At 44.4% G+C, this 23240-nt stretch overlaps 1 pseudogene; it reads left to right on the top strand.

Moving 5' to 3' along the window:
- The window catches only part of LOC123740068 (exportin-T-like), a 62013-nt pseudogene that overhangs the window by 16284 nt on the left and 22489 nt on the right, over positions 1-23240 (top strand).

The raw sequence follows: 23240 nt of genomic DNA, 5'->3' as shown, positions 1-23240 counted from the left end.
ACAAGCATTAGGTATTACTGGTGGAGCTAGAAACACAAGCATTAGGTATTACTGTACTGTTGGAGCTAGAAACACAAGCATTAGGTATTACTGTACTGTTGGAGCTAGAAACACAAGCATTAGGTATTACTGCTGGAGCTAGAAACACAAGCATTAGGTATTACTGTTGGAGCTAGAAACACCAGCATTAGGTATTACTGTTGGAGCTAGAAACACAAGCATTAGGTATTACTGTTGGAGCTAGAAACACAAGCATTAGGTATTACTGTTGGAGCTAGAAACACAAGCATTAGGTATTACTGTTGGAGCTAGAAACACCAGCATTAGGTATTACTGTTGGAGCTAGAACCACAAGCATTAGCTATTACTGTACTGTTGGAGCTAGAACCACAAGCATTAGGTATTACTGTTGGAGCTAGAAACACAAGCATTAGGTATTACTGTTGGAGCTAGAAACACCAGCATTAGGTATTACTGTTGGAGCTAGAAACACAAGCATTAGGTATTACTGTTGGAGCTAGAAACACAAGCATTAGGTATTACTGTTGGAGCTAGAAACACAAGCATTAGGTATTACTGTTGGAGCTAGAAACACAAGCATTAGGTATTACTGTTGGAGCTAGAACCACAAGCATTAGATATTACTGTACTGTTGGAGCTAGAAACACAAGCATTAGGTATTACTGTTGGAGCTAGAACCACAAGCATTAGATATTACTGTTGGAGCTAGAAACACAAGCATTAGGTATTACTGTACTGTTGGAGCTAGAAACACAAGCATTAGGTATTACTGTTGGAGCTAGAAACACAAGCATTAGGTATTACTGTTGGAGCTAGAAACACAAGCATTAGGTATTACTGTACTGTTGGAGCTAGAAACACAAGCATTAGGTATTACTGTTGGAGCTAGAACCACAAGCATTAGATATTACTGTACTGTTGGAGCTAGAAACACCAGCATTAGGTATTACTGTACTGTTGGAGCTAGAAACACAAGCATTAGCTATTACTGTTGGAGCTAGAAACACAAGCATTAGGTATTACTGTTGGAGCTAGAAACACAAGCATTAGGTATTACTGTTGGAGCTAGAAACACAAGCATTAGATATTACTGTACTGCTGGAGCTAGAAACACAAGCATTAGGTATTACTGTACTGTTGGAGCTAGAAACACAAGCATTAGCTATTACTGTTGGAGCTAGAAACACAAGCATTAGGTATTACTGTTGGAGCTAGAAACACAAGCATTAGGTATTACTGTTGGAGCTAGAAACACAAGCATTAGGTATTACTGTACTGTTGGAGCTAGAAACACAAGCATTAGGTATTACTGTTGGAGCTAGAAACACAAGCATTAGGTATTACTGTTGGAGCTAGAAACACAAGCATTAGGTATTACTGTACTGTTGGAGCTAGAAACACAAGCATTAGGTATTACTGTTGGAGCTAGAAACACAAGCATTAGGTATTACTGTACTGTTGGAGCTAGAAACACAAGCATTAGGTATTACTGTACTGTTGGAGCTAGAAACACAAGCATTAGGTATTACTGTCTGGAGCTAGAAACACAAGCATTAGGTATTACTGTCTGTTGGAGCTAGAAACACAAGCATTAGGTATTACTGTTGGAGCTAGAAACACAAGCATTAGGTATTACTGTTGGAGCTAGAAACACAAGCATTAGGTATTACTGTTGGAGCTAGAAACACCAGCATTAGGTATTACTGTTGGAGCTAGAAACACAAGCATTAGGTATTACTGTTGGAGCTAGAAACACAAGCATTAGATATTACTGTACTGTTGGAGCTAGAAACACAAGCATTAGGTATTACTGTACTGTTGGAGCTAGAAACACAAGCATTAGGTATTACTGTTGGAGCTAGAAACACAAGCATTAGGTATTACTGTACTGTTGGAGCTAGACACACAAGCATTAGGTATTACTGTACTGTTGGAGCTAGAAACACCAGCATTAGGTATTACTGTTGGAGCTAGAAACACAAGCATTAGGTATTACTGTTGGAGCTAGAAACACAAGCATTAGGTATTACTGTTGGAGCTAGAAACACAAGCATTAGGTATTACTGTTGGAGCTAGAAACACAAGCATTAGGTATTACTGTTGGAGCTAGAAACACCAGCATTAGGTATTACTGTACTGTTGGAGCTAGAAACACAAGCATTAGGTATTACTGTACTGTTGGAGCTAGAAACACAAGCATTAGGTATTACTGTACTGCTGGAGCTAGAAACACAAGCATTAGGTATTACTGTACTGTTGGAGCTAGAAACACAAGCATTAGGTATTACTGTTGGAGCTAGAAACACAAGCATTAGGTATTACTGTACTGTTGGAGTTCGAAACACAAGCATTAGGTATTACTGTTGGAGCTAGAAACACAAGCATTAGGTATTACTGTTGGAGCTAGAACCACAAGCATTAGCTATTACTGTACTGTTGGAGCTAGAAACACAAGCATTAGGTATTACTGTTGGAGCTAGAAACACCAGCATTAGGTATTACTGTACTGTTGGAGCTAGAAACACCAGCATTAGGTATTACTGTACTGTTGGAGCTAGAAACACAAGCATTAGGTATTACTGTACTGCTGGAGCTAGAAACACCAGCATTAGGTATTACTGTTTTGGAGCTAGAAACACAAGCATTAGGTATTACTGTTGGAGCTAGAAACACAAGCATTAGGTATTACTGTACTGTTGGAGCTCGAAACACAAGCATTAGGTATTACTGTTGGAGCTAGAAACACAAGCATTAGGTATTACTGTTGGAGCTAGAACCACAAGCATTAGCTATTACTGTATTTGGAGCTAGAAACACCAGCATTAGGTATTACTGTTGGAGCTAGAAACACAAGAATTAGGTATTACTGTTGGAGCTAGAAACACCAGCATTAGGTATTACTGTTGGAGCTAGAAACACAAGCATTAGGTATTACTGTTGGAGCTAGAAACACAAGCATTAGATATTACTGTACTGGAGCTAGAAACACAAGCATTAGGTATTACTGTTGGAGCTAGAAACACAAGCATTAGATATTACTGTACTGCTGGAGCTAGAAACACAAGCATTAGGTATTACTGTACTGTTGGAGCTAGAAACACAAGCATTAGCTATTACTGTTGGAGCTAGAAACACAAGCATTAGGTATTACTGTTGGAGCTAGAAACACAAGCATTAGGTATTACTGTTGGAGCTAGAAACACAAGCATTAGGTATTACTGTTGGAGCTAGAAACACAAGCATTAGGTATTACTGTTGGAGCTAGAAACACAAGCATTAGGTATTACTGTTGGAGCTAGAACCACAAGCATTAGATATTACTGTACTATTGGAGCTAGAAACACAAGCATTAGGTATTACTGTTGGAGCTAGAAACACAAGCATTAGATATTACTGTACTGCTGGAGCTAGAAACACAAGCATTAGGTATTACTGTACTGTTGGAGCTAGAAACACAAGCATTAGCTATTACTGTTGGAGCTAGAAACACAAGCATTAGGTATTACTGTTGGAGCTAGAAACACCAGCATTAGGTATTACTGTTGGAGCTAGAAACACAAGCATTAGGTATTACTGTTGGAGCTAGAAACACAAGCATTAGGTATTACTGTTGGAGCTAGAAACACAAGCATTAGGTATTACTGTTGGAGCTAGAAACACCAGCATTAGGTATTACTGTTGGAGCTAGAAACACAAGCATTAGGTATTACTGTTGGAGCTAGAAACACCAGCATTAGGTATTACTGTTGGAGCTAGAAACACCAGCATTAGGTATTACTGTATTTGGAGCTAGAAACACAAGCATTAGGTATTACTGTTGGAGCTAGAAACACCAGCATTAGGTATTACTGTACTGCTGGAGCTAGAAACACAAGCATTAGGTATTACTGTTGGAGCTAGAAACACAAGCATTAGGTATTACTGTACTGTTGGAGTTCGAAACACAAGCATTAGGTATTACTGTTGGAGCTAGAAACACAAGCATTAGGTATTACTGTTGGAGCTAGAACCACAAGCATTAGCTATTACTGTACTGTTGGAGCTAGAAACACCAGCATTAGGTATTACTGTTGGAGCTAGAAACACAAGAATTAGGTATTACTGTTGGAGCTAGAAACACCAGCATTAGGTATTACTGTTGGAGCTAGAAACACCAGCATTAGGTATTACTGTTGGAGCTAGAAACACAAGCATTAGGTATTACTGTTGGAGCTAGAAACACAAGCATTAGGTATTACTGTTGGAGCTAGAAACACCAGCATTAGGTATTACTGTACGTGGAGCTAGAAACACAAGCATTAGGTATTACTGTACGTGGAGCTAGAAACACAAGCATTAGGTATTACTGTTGGAGCTAGAAACACAAGCATTAGGTATTACTGTTGGAGCTAGAAACACCAGCATTAGGTATTACTGTTGGAGCTAGAAACACAAGCATTAGGTATTACTGTTGGAGCTAGAAACACAAGCATTAGGTATTACTGTCTGGAGCTAGAAACACCAGCATTAGGTATTACTGTTTTGGAGCTAGAAACACAAGCATTAGGTATTACTGTTGGAGCTAGAAACACAAGCATTAGGTATTACTGTCTGCTGGAGCTAGAAACACAAGCATTAGGTATTACTGTTGGAGCTAGAAACACAAGCATTAGGTATTACTGTCTGTTGGAGTTCGAAACACCAGCATTAGGTATTACTGTTGGAGCTAGAAACACAAGCATTAGGTATTACTGTACTGCTGGAGCTAGAAACACAAGCATTAGGTATTACTGTTGGAGCTAGAAACACAAGCATTAGGTATTACTGTACTGTTGGAGTTCGAAACACAAGCATTAGGTATTACTGTTGGAGCTAGAAACACAAGCATTAGGTATTACTGTTGGAGCTAGAACCACAAGCATTAGCTATTACTGTACTGTTGGAGCTAGAAACACCAGCATTAGGTATTACTGTTGGAGCTAGAAACACAAGAATTAGGTATTACTGTTGGAGCTAGAAACACCAGCATTAGGTATTACTGTTGGAGCTAGAAACACCAGCATTAGGTATTACTGTTGGAGCTAGAAACACAAGCATTAGGTATTACTGTTGGAGCTAGAAACACAAGCATTAGGTATTACTGTTGGAGCTAGAAACACAAGCATTAGGTATTACTGTTGGAGCTAGAAACACAAGCATTAGGTATTACTGTTGGAGCTAGAAACACAAGCATTAGATATTACTGTAGTGGAGCTAGAACCACAAGCATTAGATATTACTGTACTGTTGGAGCTAGAAACACAAGCATTAGGTATTACTGTTGGAGCTAGAAACACCAGCATTAGGTATTACTGTCGTGGAGCTAGAAACACAAGCATTAGGTATTACTGTTGGAGCTAGAAACACAAGCATTAGGTATTACTGTTGGAGCTAGAAACACCAGCATTAGGTATTACTGTTGGAGCTAGAAACACCAGCATTAGGTATTACTGTTGGAGCTAGAAACACAAGCATTAGGTATTACTGTTGGAGCTAGAAACACAAGCATTAGGTATTACTGTTGGAGCTAGAAACACCAGCATTAGGTATTACTGTGTGGAGCTAGAAACACCAGCATTAGGTATTACTGTTGGAGCTAGAAACACAAGCATTAGGTATTACTGTTGGAGCTAGAAACACCAGCATTAGGTATTACTGTTGGAGCTAGAAACACAAGCATTAGGTATTACTGTTGGAGCTAGAAACACAAGCATTAGGTATTACTGTTGGAGCTAGAAACACAAGCATTAGGTATTACTGTACTGTTGGAGCTAGAAACACAAGCATTAGGTATTACTGTACTGTTGGAGCTAGAAACACAAGCATTAGGTATTACTGTCTGTGGAGCTAGAAACACAAGCATTAGGTATTACTGTACTGTTGGAGCTAGACACACAAGCATTAGGTATTACTGTTGGAGCTAGAAACACAAGCATTAGGTATTACTGTACTGTTGGAGTTCGAAACACAAGCATTAGGTATTACTGTTGGAGCTAGAAACACAAGCATTAGGTATTACTGTTGGAGCTAGAACCACAAGCATTAGCTATTACTGTACTGTTGGAGCTAGAAACACCAGCATTAGGTATTACTGTTGGAGCTAGAAACACAAGAATTAGGTATTACTGTTGGAGCTAGAAACACCAGCATTAGGTATTACTGTTGGAGCTAGAAACACCAGCATTAGGTATTACTGTTGGAGCTAGAAACACAAGCATTAGGTATTACTGTTGGAGCTAGAAACACAAGCATTAGGTATTACTGTTGGAGCTAGAACCACAAGCATTAGCTATTACTGTACTGTTGGAGCTAGAAACACCAGCATTAGGTATTACTGTTGGAGCTAGAAACACAAGAATTAGGTATTACTGTTGGAGCTAGAAACACCAGCATTAGGTATTACTGTTGGAGCTAGAAACACCAGCATTAGGTATTACTGTTGGAGCTAGAAACACAAGCATTAGGTATTACTGTTGGAGCTAGAAACACCAGCATTAGGTATTACTGTTGGAGCTAGAAACACAAGCATTAGGTATTACTGTTGGAGCTAGAAACACAAGCATTAGGTATTACTGTTGGAGCTAGAAACACAAGCATTAGGTATTACTGTTGGAGCTAGAAACACAAGCATTAGGTATTACTGTTGGAGCTAGAACCACAAGCATTAGATATTACTGTACTGTTGGAGCTAGAAACACAAGCATTAGGTATTACTGTTGGAGCTAGAAACACAAGCATTAGATATTACTGTACTGCTGGAGCTAGAAACACAAGCATTAGGTATTACTGTACTGTTGGAGCTAGAAACACAAGCATTAGCTATTACTGTTGGAGCTAGAAACACAAGCATTAGGTATTACTGTTGGAGCTAGAAACACAAGCATTAGGTATTACTGTTGGAGCTAGAAACACAAGCATTAGGTATTACTGTTGGAGCTAGAAACACAAGCATTAGGTATTACTGTTGGAGCTAGAAACACAAGCATTAGGTATTACTGTTGGAGCTAGAACCACAAGCATTAGATATTACTGTACTATTGGAGCTAGAAACACAAGCATTAGGTATTACTGTTGGAGCTAGAAACACAAGCATTAGATATTACTGTACTGCTGGAGCTAGAAACACAAGCATTAGGTATTACTGTACTGTTGGAGCTAGAAACACAAGCATTAGCTATTACTGTTGGAGCTAGAAACACAAGCATTAGGTATTACTGTTGGAGCTAGAAACACCAGCATTAGGTATTACTGTTGGAGCTAGAAACACAAGCATTAGGTATTACTGTTGGAGCTAGAAACACAAGCATTAGGTATTACTGTTGGAGCTAGAAACACAAGCATTAGGTATTACTGTTGGAGCTAGAAACACCAGCATTAGGTATTACTGTTGGAGCTAGAAACACAAGCATTAGGTATTACTGTTGGAGCTAGAAACACCAGCATTAGGTATTACTGTCGTGGAGCTAGAAACACCAGCATTAGGTATTACTGTACTGTTGGAGCTAGAAACACAAGCATTAGGTATTACTGTACTGCTGGAGCTAGAAACACCAGCATTAGGTATTACTGTACTGCTGGAGCTAGAAACACAAGCATTAGGTATTACTGTTGGAGCTAGAAACACAAGCATTAGGTATTACTGTACTGTTGGAGTTCGAAACACAAGCATTAGGTATTACTGTTGGAGCTAGAAACACAAGCATTAGGTATTACTGTTGGAGCTAGAACCACAAGCATTAGCTATTACTGTACTGTTGGAGCTAGAAACACCAGCATTAGGTATTACTGTTGGAGCTAGAAACACAAGAATTAGGTATTACTGTTGGAGCTAGAAACACCAGCATTAGGTATTACTGTTGGAGCTAGAAACACCAGCATTAGGTATTACTGTTGGAGCTAGAAACACAAGCATTAGGTATTACTGTTGGAGCTAGAAACACCAGCATTAGGTATTACTGTTGGAGCTAGAAACACCAGCATTAGGTATTACTGTTGGAGCTAGAAACACAAGCATTAGGTATTACTGTTGGAGCTAGAAACACAAGCATTAGGTATTACTGTTGGAGCTAGAAACACCAGCATTAGGTATTACTGTTGGAGCTAGAACACAATTACTGTTGGAGCTAGAAACACAAGCATTAGGTATTACTGTTGGAGCTAGAAACACCAGCATTAGGTATTACTGTACTGTTGGAGCTAGAAACACAAGCATTAGGTATTACTGTTGGAGCTAGAAACACCAGCATTAGGTATTACTGTCTCTGGAGCTAGAAACACAAGCATTAGGTATTACTGTTGGAGCTAGAAACACAAGCATTAGGTATTACTGTACTGTTGGAGTTCGAAACACAAGCATTAGGTATTACTGTTGGAGCTAGAAACACAAGCATTAGGTATTACTGTTGGAGCTAGAACCACAAGCATTAGCTATTACTGTACTGTTGGAGCTAGAAACACCAGCATTAGGTATTACTGTTGGAGCTAGAAACACAAGAATTAGGTATTACTGTTGGAGCTAGAAACACCAGCATTAGGTATTACTGTTGGAGCTAGAAACACCAGCATTAGGTATTACTGTTGGAGCTAGAAACACAAGCATTAGGTATTACTGTTGGAGCTAGAAACACAAGCATTAGGTATTACTGTTGGAGCTAGAAACACAAGCATTAGGTATTACTGTTGGAGCTAGAAACACAAGCATTAGGTATTACTGTTGGAGCTAGAAACACAAGCATTAGGTATTACTGTTGGAGCTAGAACCACAAGCATTAGATATTACTGTACTGTTGGAGCTAGAAACACAAGCATTAGGTATTACTGTTGGAGCTAGAAACACCAGCATTAGGTATTACTGTTGGAGCTAGAAACACAAGCATTAGGTATTACTGTTGGAGCTAGAAACACCAGCATTAGGTATTACTGTTGGAGCTAGAAACACAAGCATTAGGTATTACTGTTGGAGCTAGAAACACAAGCATTAGGTATTACTGTTGGAGCTAGAAACACCAGCATTAGGTATTACTGTTGGAGCTAGAAACACCAGCATTAGGTATTACTGTTGGAGCTAGAAACACAAGCATTAGGTATTACTGTTGGAGCTAGAAACACCAGCATTAGGTATTACTGTTGGAGCTAGAAACACAAGCATTAGGTATTACTGTTGGAGCTAGAAACACAAGCATTAGGTATTACTGTTGGAGCTAGAAACACAAGCATTAGATATTACTGTAGTGTTGGAGCTAGAAACACAAGCATTAGGTATTACTGTACTGTTGGAGCTAGAAACACAAGCATTAGGTATTACTGTTGGAGCTAGAAACACAAGCATTAGGTATTACTGTACTGTTGGAGCTAGACACACAAGCATTAGGTATTACTGTACTGTTGGAGCTAGAAACACCAGCATTAGGTATTACTGTTGGAGCTAGAAACACAAGCATTAGGTATTACTGTTGGAGCTAGAAACACAAGCATTAGGTATTACTGTTGGAGCTAGAAACACAAGCATTAGGTATTACTGTTGGAGCTAGAAACACAAGCATTAGGTATTACTGTTGGAGCTAGAAACACCAGCATTAGGTATTACTGTACTGTTGGAGCTAGAAACACAAGCATTAGGTATTACTGTACTGTTGGAGCTAGAAACACAAGCATTAGGTATTACTGTACTGCTGGAGCTAGAAACACAAGCATTAGGTATTACTGTACTGTTGGAGCTAGAAACACAAGCATTAGGTATTACTGTTGGAGCTAGAAACACAAGCATTAGGTATTACTGTACTGTTGGAGTTCGAAACACAAGCATTAGGTATTACTGTTGGAGCTAGAAACACAAGCATTAGGTATTACTGTTGGAGCTAGAACCACAAGCATTAGCTATTACTGTACTGTTGGAGCTAGAAACACCAGCATTAGGTATTACTGTTGGAGCTAGAAACACAAGAATTAGGTATTACTGTTGGAGCTAGAAACACCAGCATTAGGTATTACTGTTGGAGCTAGAAACACCAGCATTAGGTATTACTGTTGGAGCTAGAAACACAAGCATTAGGTATTACTGTTGGAGCTAGAAACACCAGCATTAGGTATTACTGTTGGAGCTAGAAACACAAGCATTAGGTATTACTGTTGGAGCTAGAAACACAAGCATTAGGTATTACTGTTGGAGCTAGAAACACAAGCATTAGGTATTACTGTTGGAGCTAGAACCACAAGCATTAGATATTACTGTACTGTTGGAGCTAGAAACACAAGCATTAGGTATTACTGTTGGAGCTAGAAACACAAGCATTAGATATTACTGTACTGCTGGAGCTAGAAACACAAGCATTAGGTATTACTGTACTGTTGGAGCTAGAAACACAAGCATTAGCTATTACTGTTGGAGCTAGAAACACAAGCATTAGGTATTACTGCTGGAGCTAGAAACACAAGCATTAGGTATTACTGTTGGAGCTAGAAACACCAGCATTAGGTATTACTGTTGGAGCTAGAAACACAAGCATTAGGTATTACTGTTGGAGCTAGAAACACAAGCATTAGGTATTACTGTTGGAGCTAGAAACACAAGCATTAGGTATTACTGTTGGAGCTAGAAACACCAGCATTAGGTATTACTGTTGGAGCTAGAACCACAAGCATTAGCTATTACTGTACTGTTGGAGCTAGAACCACAAGCATTAGGTATTACTGTTGGAGCTAGAAACACAAGCATTAGGTATTACTGTTGGAGCTAGAAACACCAGCATTAGGTATTACTGTTGGAGCTAGAAACACAAGCATTAGGTATTACTGTTGGAGCTAGAAACACAAGCATTAGGTATTACTGTTGGAGCTAGAAACACAAGCATTAGGTATTACTGTTGGAGCTAGAAACACAAGCATTAGGTATTACTGTTGGAGCTAGAAACACAAGCATTAGGTATTACTGTTGGAGCTAGAAACACAAGCATTAGGTATTACTGTTGGAGCTAGAAACACAAGCATTAGGTATTACTGTACTGTTGGAGCTAGAACCACAAGCATTAGATATTACTGTACTGTTGGAGCTAGAAACACAAGCATTAGGTATTACTGTACTGTTGGAGCTAGAAACACAAGCATTAGATATTACTGTCTTGGAGCTAGAAACACAAGCATTAGGTATTACTGTTGGAGCTAGAAACACAAGCATTAGGTATTACTGTTGGAGCTAGAAACACAAGCATTAGGTATTACTGTACTGTTGGAGCTAGAAACACAAGCATTAGGTATTACTGTACTTTGGAGCTAGAAACACAAGCATTAGGTATTACTGTTTTGGAGCTAGAAACACAAGCATTAGGTATTACTGTTGGAGCTAGAAACACAAGCATTAGGTATTACTGTTGGAGCTAGAAACACAAGCATTAGGTATTACTGTTGGAGCTAGAAACACCAGCATTAGGTATTACTGTTGGAGCTAGAAACACAAGCATTAGGTATTACTGTTGGAGCTAGAAACACAAGCATTAGATATTACTGTACTGTTGGAGCTAGAAACACAAGCATTAGGTATTACTGTACTGTTGGAGCTAGAAACACAAGCATTAGGTATTACTGTTGGAGCTAGAAACACAAGCATTAGGTATTACTGTACTGTTGGAGCTAGACACACAAGCATTAGGTATTACTGTACTGTTGGAGCTAGAAACACCAGCATTAGGTATTACTGTTGGAGCTAGAAACACAAGCATTAGGTATTACTGTTGGAGCTAGAAACACAAGCATTAGGTATTACTGTTGGAGCTAGAAACACAAGCATTAGGTATTACTGTTGGAGCTAGAAACACAAGCATTAGGTATTACTGTTGGAGCTAGAAACACAAGCATTAGGTATTACTGTTGGAGCTAGAAACACCAGCATTAGGTATTACTGTACTGTTGGAGCTAGAAACACAAGCATTAGGTATTACTGTACTGTTGGAGCTAGAAACACAAGCATTAGGTATTACTGTACTGCTGGAGCTAGAAACACAAGCATTAGGTATTACTGTACTGTTGGAGCTAGAAACACAAGCATTAGGTATTACTGTTGGAGCTAGAAACACAAGCATTAGGTATTACTGTACTGTTGGAGTTCGAAACACAAGCATTAGGTATTACTGTTGGAGCTAGAAACACAAGCATTAGGTATTACTGTTGGAGCTAGAACCACAAGCATTAGCTATTACTGTACTGTTGGAGCTAGAAACACCAGCATTAGGTATTACTGTTGGAGCTAGAAACACAAGAATTAGGTATTACTGTTGGAGCTAGAAACACCAGCATTAGGTATTACTGTTGGAGCTAGAAACACCAGCATTAGGTATTACTGTTGGAGCTAGAAACACAAGCATTAGGTATTACTGTTGGAGCTAGAAACACCAGCATTAGGTATTACTGTTGGAGCTAGAAACACAAGCATTAGGTATTACTGTTGGAGCTAGAAACACAAGCATTAGGTATTACTGTTGGAGCTAGAAACACAAGCATTAGGTATTACTGTTGGAGCTAGAAACACAAGCATTAGGTATTACTGTTGGAGCTAGAACCACAAGCATTAGATATTACTGTACTGTTGGAGCTAGAAACACAAGCATTAGGTATTACTGTTGGAGCTAGAAACACAAGCATTAGATATTACTGTACTGCTGGAGCTAGAAACACAAGCATTAGGTATTACTGTACTGTTGGAGCTAGAAACACAAGCATTAGCTATTACTGTTGGAGCTAGAAACACAAGCATTAGGTATTACTGTTGGAGCTAGAAACACAAGCATTAGGTATTACTGTTGGAGCTAGAAACACAAGCATTAGGTATTACTGTTGGAGCTAGAAACACAAGCATTAGGTATTACTGTTGGAGCTAGAAACACAAGCATTAGGTATTACTGTTGGAGCTAGAACCACAAGCATTAGATATTACTGTACTATTGGAGCTAGAAACACAAGCATTAGGTATTACTGTTGGAGCTAGAAACACAAGCATTAGATATTACTGTACTGCTGGAGCTAGAAACACAAGCATTAGGTATTACTGTACTGTTGGAGCTAGAAACACAAGCATTAGCTATTACTGTTGGAGCTAGAAACACAAGCATTAGGTATTACTGTTGGAGCTAGAAACACCAGCATTAGGTATTACTGTTGGAGCTAGAAACACAAGCATTAGGTATTACTGTTGGAGCTAGAAACACAAGCATTAGGTATTACTGTTGGAGCTAGAAACACAAGCATTAGGTATTACTGTTGGAGCTAGAAACACCAGCATTAGGTATTACTGTTGGAGCTAGAAACACAAGCATTAGGTATTACTGTTGGAGCTAGAAACACAAGCATTAGGTATTACTGTTGGAGCTAGAAACACCAGCATTAGGTATTACTGTACTGTTGGAGCTAGAAACACAAGCATTAGGTATTACTGTTGGAGCTAGAAACACCAGCATTAGGTATTACTGTACTGCTGGAGCTAGAAACACAAGCATTAGGTATTACTGTTGGAGCTAGAAACACAAGCATTAGGTATTACTGTACTGTTGGAGTTCGAAACACAAGCATTAGGTATTACTGTTGGAGCTAGAAACACAAGCATTAGGTATTACTGTTGGAGCTAGAACCACAAGCATTAGCTATTACTGTACTGTTGGAGCTAGAAACACCAGCATTAGGTATTACTGTTGGAGCTAGAAACACAAGAATTAGGTATTACTGTTGGAGCTAGAAACACCAGCATTAGGTATTACTGTTGGAGCTAGAAACACCAGCATTAGGTATTACTGTTGGAGCTAGAAACACAAGCATTAGGTATTACTGTTGGAGCTAGAAACACAAGCATTAGGTATTACTGTTGGAGCTAGAAACACCAGCATTAGGTATTACTGTTGGAGCTAGAAACACAAGCATTAGGTATTACTGTTGGAGCTAGAAACACAAGCATTAGGTATTACTGTTGGAGCTAGAAACACAAGCATTAGGTATTACTGTTGGAGCTAGAAACACCAGCATTAGGTATTACTGTTGGAGCTAGAAACACAAGCATTAGGTATTACTGTTGGAGCTAGAAACACAAGCATTAGGTATTACTGTTGGAGCTAGAAACACCAGCATTAGGTATTACTGTACTGTTGGAGCTAGAAACACCAGCATTAGGTATTACTGTACTGTTGGAGCTAGAAACACAAGCATTAGGTATTACTGTTGGAGCTAGAAACACCAGCATTAGGTATTACTGTACTGCTGGAGCTAGAAACACAAGCATTAGGTATTACTGTTGGAGCTAGAAACACAAGCATTAGGTATTACTGTACTGTTGGAGTTCGAAACACAAGCATTAGGTATTACTGTTGGAGCTAGAAACACAAGCATTAGGTATTACTGTTGGAGCTAGAACCACAAGCATTAGCTATTACTGTACTGTTGGAGCTAGAAACACCAGCATTAGGTATTACTGTTGGAGCTAGAAACACAAGAATTAGGTATTACTGTTGGAGCTAGAAACACCAGCATTAGGTATTACTGTTGGAGCTAGAAACACCAGCATTAGGTATTACTGTTGGAGCTAGAAACACAAGCATTAGGTATTACTGTTGGAGCTAGAAACACAAGCATTAGGTATTACTGTTGGAGCTAGAAACACAAGCATTAGGTATTACTGTTGGAGCTAGAACCACAAGCATTAGATATTACTGTACTGTTGGAGCTAGAAACACAAGCATTAGGTATTACTGTTGGAGCTAGAAACACAAGCATTAGATATTACTGTACTGCTGGAGCTAGAAACACAAGCATTAGGTATTACTGTACTGTTGGAGCTAGAAACACAAGCATTAGGTATTACTGTTGGAGCTAGAAACACAAGCATTAGGTATTACTGTTGGAGCTAGAAACACAAGCATTAGGTATTACTGTTGGAGCTAGAAACACCAGCATTAGGTATTACTGTTGGAGCTAGAAACACCAGCATTAGGTATTACTGTTGGAGCTAGAAACACAAGCATTAGGTATTACTGTTGGAGCTAGAAACACCAGCATTAGGTATTACTGTACTGTTGGAGCTAGAAACACAAGCATTAGGTATTACTGTTGGAGCTAGAAACACCAGCATTAGGTATTACTGTACTGTTGGAGCTAGAAACACAAGCATTAGGTATTACTGTACTGTTGGAGCTAGAAACACAAGCATTAGGTATTACTGTTGGAGCTAGAAACACAAGCATTAGGTATTACTGTTGGAGCTAGAAACACAAGCATTAGGTATTACTGTTGGAGCTAGAAACACAAGCATTAGGTATTACTGGTGGAGCTAGAAACACAAGCATTAGGTATTACTGTACTGTTGGAGCTAGAAACACCAGCATTTCGCTGCACCTGTTTTGTTTTCTGCAGCATATGTGTATGTAACTGATTAGAAATATTGAGTCCATGTTGCATCATGCTAGCTATGTGTTGTGTAACTGTTAGCTACTTGGTACTGTGGACCTGAGGTTAGCTGCCGGGGTACGGCGGCGGACCTGAGGTTAGCTGCCGGGGTACGGCGGCGGACCTGAGGTTAGCTGCCGGGGTACGGCGGCGGACCTGAGGTTAGCTGCCGGGGTACGGCGGCGGACCTGAGGTTAGCTACTGGGTATTGTTCATAGTGTTCATTATGTAGAGCGGAGAGGCCAGTTACAGGGTCTGTCTGGCCCTCCCATCAGCGCCTGCATGTTTGTGTTGACTCAGCGTTATGCTGTGTGTGTGTGTGTGTGTGTGTGTGTGTGTGTGTGTGTGTGTGTGTGTGTGTGTGTGTGTGTGTGTGTGTGTGTCAAACAAACAATACTAGCCACACACACTCGCTGACACTCGCTGTGCCGTGCAGGTCACTACACTGCTGTGCTAGCTAGTTAGCTACTGTTGTTCACTGTCCTGGGCATGCTGGTCAGCTGCCACTGAGTCAATGAAGCAATCACACAATGGAATTCAACAGCACCACTAGCTAGGGAGCGGAGGCTAGCTCTGTGCCAGGGAGCGGAGGCTAGCTCTGTGCCAGGGAGCGGAGGCTAGCCCTGTGCCAGGGAGCGGAGGCTAGCCCTGTGCCAGGGAGCGGAGGCTAGCCCTGTGCCAGGGAGCGGAGGCTAGCCCTGTGCCAGGGAGCGGAGGCTAGCCCTGTGCCAGGGAGCGGAGGCTAGCCCTGTGCCAGGGAGCGGAGGCTAGCCCTGTGCCAGGGAGCGGAGGCTAGCCCTGTGCCAGGGAGCGGAGGCTAGCCCTGTGCCAGGGAGCGGAGGCTAGCCCTGTGCCAGGGAGCGGAGGCTAGCTCTATAAAGTTACAGTGGTTATGTAAGTTACCCATGTTTCTTTAGCTACTCATCATAACTGCCATTTGGTAAACGGGTGTATTTGAATGTATTCCATAGATTACAATGGGTTTCAAATCTGGCAGATTTCCACATCATCATCATCATCGTTCTTCCTTGTGTGTGTGTTATGGTTGGTAACGTGTGTGTGAGAGAGAATCCAAAACAGTGTTCAGTAAATTATCTCAGACTTTCAAATCTCAAACTTTCAAAAATGTATAGTTACATATCAGCATATTTCTTTTTGATGGTATCGTAATATAATTTATCTTCGGTTGGCTGTAGCTGCACCAAAACTCCAGTATGTTTCCGTCATCACTTGTTCTCTGTCTTTTTAAATGAGGAGACCTATTTTGTTTTGTTTTCAGCACTTTTTATTTTAATTTCCATGACTGATCAAAACTTGTTTTCTCGGGCCTCCCGAGTGGCGTTGGCGGTCTAAGGTACTGCATCGCAGTGCTTGTGGCATCATTATAGACCCGGGTTCGATCCCAGGCTGTGTCACATCCGGGGGGGACCTATGAGGCGACGCACAGTTGGCCCAGCGCCGTCGTCCGGGTTAGGGGAGAGTTTGGCCCAGCGCCGTCGTCCGGGTTAGGGGAGAGTTTGGCCCAGCGCCGTCGTCCGGGTTAGGGGAGAGTTTGGCCGGCCGGGATATCCTTGTCCCGTTCGCGCTCCAGCGACTCCTTGTGGCGGGCCGGGTGCCTGTAAGCTGACTTCCGGTCGCCAGCTGGACGGTATTTCCTCCGAGACATTGGTGCGGCTGGCTTCCGGGTTAAGCGAGCAGTGTGTCAAGAAGCAGAGCGGCTTGGCGGGGTCGTGTTTCAGAGAACGCACGGCTCTCGACCTTCGCCTGTCCCGAGTCCGTACGGGAGTTGCAGCGATGGGACAAGCCTGTAACTACCAATTTGGATATCGCGAAATTGGGGAGAAAAAGAGTTAAACTTTTTAATTTTTTATTTTAATAACAAAAACTTGTTTTCTCTTGTCGCTCTGCAGCAGACATATTGGTGAGCAATATGTTTGGAACATCAAATTACAATAAAATCACAGTATCAAATCGCAGTGTAAATATAGAATCTCAATACATATGGAGTCATGAGAATTGCAAAACACTTTGTATTGGCACCTTAGTTTCGCGATCTCGTATTCTGAGGTCCCTGGCAATTCCCAGCCCTAATTGTTGTTATTATTGTTGTTGTTGTTGTTGTTGTGTAGATGTGCTTGGCCCGCCGGAGGGGAGCAACAGAAGACAGTGAAACTACAGTGGAGGGAACCAGCAGCTAACCTTCTCATGGCCTGCCAGTCTGTCTCCATTAGCAACATGGACGAGCAGGCCCTGCTGGGGCTCAACCCTAACGCAGACGCCTGCTATAGGCAGAAGGTAAGTCTCATTACAGTGTGTGTGTGTGTGTGTGTGTGTGCAGTTCATTCATGCGTTTGTAGAGGACAAATCTTGCGGTTGTTGGCTCCTGAAAATGATTCTTAGAGCCATGTAGACTGGTCCATGTAGACTGGACTTGATCCAAACTCGTTGTCTCCTGGAAATGATTCTCAGACCCATGTGGACTGATCCATGTAGACTGATCCATGTAGACTCTCCATCCATGGGACTTGACACGTTCTCTCCGCGTTAAGTTGTTGTCATGTTGTAACTGGTGCTGTTTACAGAGTCCAGTACCCATCAGGAAGTTAAATAATGGCTACAGGAAGTCAATGAGTGTGTTAGAATGGATCTCTACAGACCAATAGGCCTCTATATACAGTAATATACACATATATTCAGTAATACAACAGCAATAGCTGTGGGACACGAGGCTTCCACCGGGGATCTGCTGTGGAACACGAGGCTTCCACCGGGGATCTGCTGTGGAACACGAGGCTTCCACCGGGGTTCTGCTGTGGAACACGAGGCTTCCACCGGGGTTCTGCTGTGGAACACGAGGCTTCCACCGGGGTTCTGCTGTGGAACACGAGGCTTCCACCGGGGTTCTGCTGTGGAACACGAGGCTTCCACCGGGGATCTGCTGTGGAACACGAGGCTTCCACCAGGCTTTTTCAGATGGTGGCCTACACAGAAATACATGTCTAGACGTCCACACCAACTCTGTGTCCTTGAGTCAGCCAGCCAGCCAGCCAGTGAGCCAGCCAGCCAGCCAGTGAGCCAGCCAGCCAGCCAGTGAGCCAGTGAGCCAGCCAGTGAGCCAGCCAGTGAGCCAGCCAGTGAGCCAGCCAGTGAGCCAGCCAGTGAGCCAGCCAGTGAGCCAGCCAGCCAGTGAGCCAGCCAGCCAGTGAGCCAGCCAGCCAGTGAGCCAGCCAGCCAGTGAGCCAGCCAGCCAGTGAGCCAGCCAGCCAGTGAGCCAGTGAGCGAGCCAGCCAGCCAGCCAGTGAGCCAGCCAGCCAGCCAGCCAGTGAGCCAGCCAGCCAGCGAGCCAGTGAGCCAGCCAGCCAGCGAGCCAGTGAGCCAGCCAGCCAGCGAGCCAGTGAGCCAGCCAGCCAGCGAGCCAGTGAGCCAGCCAGCCAGTGAGCCAGCCAGCCAGCCAGTGAGCCAGCCAGCCAGTGAGCCAGCCAGCCAGCCAGTGAGCCAGCCAGCCAGCCAGTGAGCCAGCCAGCCAGCCAGTGAGCCAGCCAGCCAGCCAGTGAGCGAGCCAGCCAGTGAGCCAGCCAGCCAGTGAGCCAGCCAGCCAGCCAGCCAGCCTGTGAGCCAGCCAGCCAGCCAGCCTGTGAGCCAGCCAGCCAGCCAGCCAGCCAGCCAGCCAGCCAGCCAGCCAGCCAGCCAGCCTGTGAGCCAGCCAGCCAGCCAGCCTGTGAGCCAGCCAGCCAGCCAGCCAGTGAGCCAGCCAGCCAGCCAGCCAGTGAGCCAGCCAGCCAGCCAGCCAGCCAGCCAGTGAGTCAGCCAGCCAGCCAGCCAGCCAGCCAGCCAGTGAGCCAGCCAGCCAGTGAGCCAGCCAGCCAGCCAGCCAGCCAGCCAGCCAGTGAGCCAGCCAGCCAGCCAGCCAGTGAGCCAGTGAGCCAGCCAGCCAGCCTGTGAGCCAGCCAGCCTGTGAGCCAGCCAGCCTGTGAGCCAGCCAGCCTGTGAGCCAGCCAGCCAGTGAGCCAGCCAGTGAGCCAGCCAGTGAGCCAGCCAGTGAGCCAGCCAGTGAGCCAGCCAGCCAGCCAGCCAGCCAGTGAGCCAGCCAGCCAGCCAGCCAGTGAGCCAGCCAGCCAGTGAGCCAGCCAGCCAGCCAGCCAGTGAGCCAGCCAGCCAGCCAGCCAGTGAGCCAGCCAGCCAGCCAGCCAGCCAGCGAGCCAGCCAGCCAGCCTGCGAGCCAGCCAGCCAGCCAGCCAGCCTGCGAGCCAGCCAGCCAGCCAGCCAGCCTGCGAGCCAGCCAGCCAGCCAGCCAGCTCTCCACTGTCAGCGCGAGGGTTGTGAGATTCAGAAGCTTCTTTCTTTCTCTCACTCCCTTTTCTAACCCTTGTTTCTCTCTCTGCCCCTCTCTCTCTCTCTGCCCCTCTCTCTCTCTCTGCCCCTCTCTCTCTCTCTGCCCCTCTCTCTCTCTCTGCCCCTCTCTCTCTCTGCCCCTCTCTCTCTCTCTGCCCCTCTCTCTCTCTGCCCCTCTCTCTCTCTGCCCCTCTCTCTCTCTGCCCCTCTCTCTCTCTGCCCCTCTCTCTCTCTCTCTGCCCCTCTCTCTCTCTCTCTGCCCCTCTCTCTCTCTCTCTGCCCCTCTCTCTCTCCTCCTCAGGCGATGGTGTATTTTGAGCAGTTGAAGGAGTCCCAGGATGCCTGGGAGGTGTGTGCAGAGGCCCTGGCTAAAGGCATTTACAGGTGAGACCCATTTAGTTGGTAGGATTCTGATTAGAGACGGGACAGAATCCTTCCAGTCCCACCTGGGAGGTTTCAGATTCCAACCTGTTCGACTGCTTGGTCCCCCCTGTTGGTCCCCCCTGTTGGTCCCCCCTGTTGGTCCCCCCTGTTGGTCTCCCCTGTTGGTCTCCCCTGTTGGTCTCCCCTGTTGGTCTCCCCTGTTGGTCCCCCCTGTTGGTCTCCCCTGTTGGTCTCCCCTGTTGGTCTCCCCTGTTGGCCTCCCCTGTTGGTCTCCCCTGTTGGTCTCCCCTGTTGGTCTCCCCTGTTGGTCTCCCCTGTTGGTCCCCCCTGTTGGTCTCCCCTGTTGGTCTCCCCTGTTGGTCTCCCCTGTTGGCCTCCCCTGTTGGTCCCCCTGTTGGTCCCCCCTGTTGGTCCCCCTGTTGGTCTCCCCTGTTGGTCCCCCCTGTTGGTCTCCCCTGTTGGTCCCCCCTGTTGGTTCTCCCCTGTTGGTCCCCCCTGTTGGTCCCCCCTGTTGGTCCCCCCTGTTGGTTCTCCCCTGTTGGTTCTCCCCTGTTGGTCTCCCCTGTTGGTCTCCCCTGTTGGTCTCCCCTGTTGGTCCCCCCTGTTGGTCTCCCCTGTTGGTCTCCCCTGTTGGTCTCCCCTGTTGGTCTCCCCTGTTGGTCTCCCCTGTTGGTCCCCCCTGTTGGTCTCCCCTGTTGGTCCCCCCTGTTGGTCCCCCCTGTTGGTCCCCCCTGTTGGTCCCCCCTGTTGGTCCCCCTGTTGGTCTCCCCTGTTGGTCTCCCCTGTTGGTCTCCCCTGTTGGTCCCCCCTGTTGGTCCCCCTGTTGGTCCCCCTGTTGGTCCCCCCTGTTGGTCTCCCCTGTTGGTCCCCCCTGTTGGTCCCCCCTGTTGGTCCCCCCTGTTGGTCCCCCTGTGTTGGTCCCCCCTGTGTTGGTCCCCCCTGTGTTGGTCCCCCCTGTGGTGGATGTATTGTAATAATAACCCTGTGTTGGTCCCCCTGTTGGTCCCCCTGTTGGTCCCCCCCTGTGTTGGTCCCCCCTGTGTTGGTCCCCCCTGTGGTGGATGTATTGTAATAATAACCCTGTGTTGGTCCCCCCTGTGTTGGTCCCCCTGTGGTGGATGTATTGTAATAATAACCCTGTGTTGGTCCCCCCCTGTGTTGGTCCCCCCTGTGTTGGTCCCCCCCTGTGGTGGATGTATTGTAATAACTTTATTTATACCTCTCTCAGTGACGACCATGTGAAGTTCTTCTGTTTCCAAGTCCTGGAGCACCAGATCAAGTACAGGTGAGAGGAGGAGGGGGAGAGGATGAGGGGAAGAGGATGGGGGGAGGATGAGGAGGAGGGGGGTGAGAGGAGGAGGGGTGGAGGGTGGAGGGAGGAGGAGGAGGAGGAGGAGGGGAGGATGGGGGAGATGGGAGGGAGGAGAGGCATCACCTCTGTCAGCTGTCATCGTGCTACTAGTCTGGTCTGATAGATGATGAATTAGGATGACAGGTTGACTGTTCCTCCAATCCCATTGACTGTTCCTCCAATCCCATTGACTGTTCCTCCAATCCCATTGACTGTTCCTCCAATCCCATTGACTGTTCCTCCAATCCCATTGACTGTTCCTCCAATCCCATTGACTGTTCCTCCAATCCCATTGACTGTTCCTCCAATCCCATTGACTGCAGGTTGACTGTTCCTCCAATCCCATTGACTCCAGGTTGACTGTTCCTCCAATCCCATTGACTCCAGGTTGACTGTTCCTCCAATCCCATTGACTCCAGGTTGACTGTTCCTCCAATCCCATTGACTCCAGGTTGACTGTTCCTCCAATCCCATTGACTCCAGGTTGACTGTTCCTCCAATCCCATTGACTCCAGGTTGACTGTTCCTCCAATCCCATTGACTCCAGATATCAGCTAATGCTGTTAGCCTTTCTGAATGCTTGTACAGTAGAGTATTAAAGTACTGTCCCGTTTCTTACTGACGTCTGAATGAAAACCGTGTATATTTGTGTCTCTGACGCGGAACCTAATCCGGCTGCGCGAGTGTAAATGTATTTTCTCCCCCTACCAAACGCGATCACGACACGCAGGTTAAAATATCAAAACAAACTCTGAACCAATTACATTTAATTTGGGGACAGGTCGAAAAGCATTAAACATGTATGGCAATTTAGCTAGTTAGCTTGTTGTTGCTAGCTGATTTGTCCTATTTAGCTAGCTTGCTGTTGCTAGCTGATTTGTCCTATTTTAGCTAGCTGGCTGTTGCTAGCTAATTTGTCCTATTTTAGCTAGCTGGCTGTTGCTAGCTAATTTGTCCTATTTTAGCTAGCTGGCTGTTGCTAGCTAATTTGTCCTATTTTAGCTAGCTGGCTGTTGCTAGCTAATTTGTCCTATTTTAGCTAGCTGGCTGTTGCTAGCTAATTTGTCCTATTTTAGCTAGCTGGCTGTTGCTAGCTAATTTGTCCTATTTTAGCTAGCTGGCTGTTGCTAGCTAATTTGTCCTATTTTAGCTAGCTGGCTGTTGCTAGCTAATTTGTCCTATTTTAGCTAGCTGGCTGTTGCTAGCTAATTTGTCCTATTTTAGCTAGCTGGCTGTTGCTAGCTAATTTGTCCTATTTTAGCTAGCTGGCTGTTGCTAGCTAATTTGTCCTATTTTAGCTAGCTGGCTGTTGCTAGCTAATTTGTCCTATTTTAGCTAGCTGGCTGTTGCTAGCTAATTTGTCCTATTTTAGCTAGCTGGCTGTTGCTAGCTAATTTGTCCTATTTAGCTAGCTGGCTGTTATTTTACCTGAAATGCACAAGGTCCTCGACTCCGACAATTAATCCACACATAAAACGGTCAACCTTATTGTTTATAGTCATCTCTCCTCCTTCCAGGATTTTTCATCTTTGAACTTATATGGTGATTTGGCAACTAAACTTTCATAGTGTTACCACGACGACCGGCAAAACAGTTCGTCTTTCAGTCACCCCACGTGGGTATAACCAATGAGGAGACGGCACGTGGGTTCCTGCTTCTATAAACCAATGAGGAGATGGGTAGAGGCAGGACTTTCAGCGCGATCTGCGTCAGAAAT

This window comes from Salmo salar, unplaced genomic scaffold (assembly GCF_905237065.1).
Source record: "Salmo salar unplaced genomic scaffold, Ssal_v3.1, whole genome shotgun sequence".
Classification (NCBI taxonomy): domain Eukaryota; kingdom Metazoa; phylum Chordata; class Actinopteri; order Salmoniformes; family Salmonidae; genus Salmo; species Salmo salar.
This window is presented reverse-complemented; position numbering and strand designations above follow the sequence as displayed.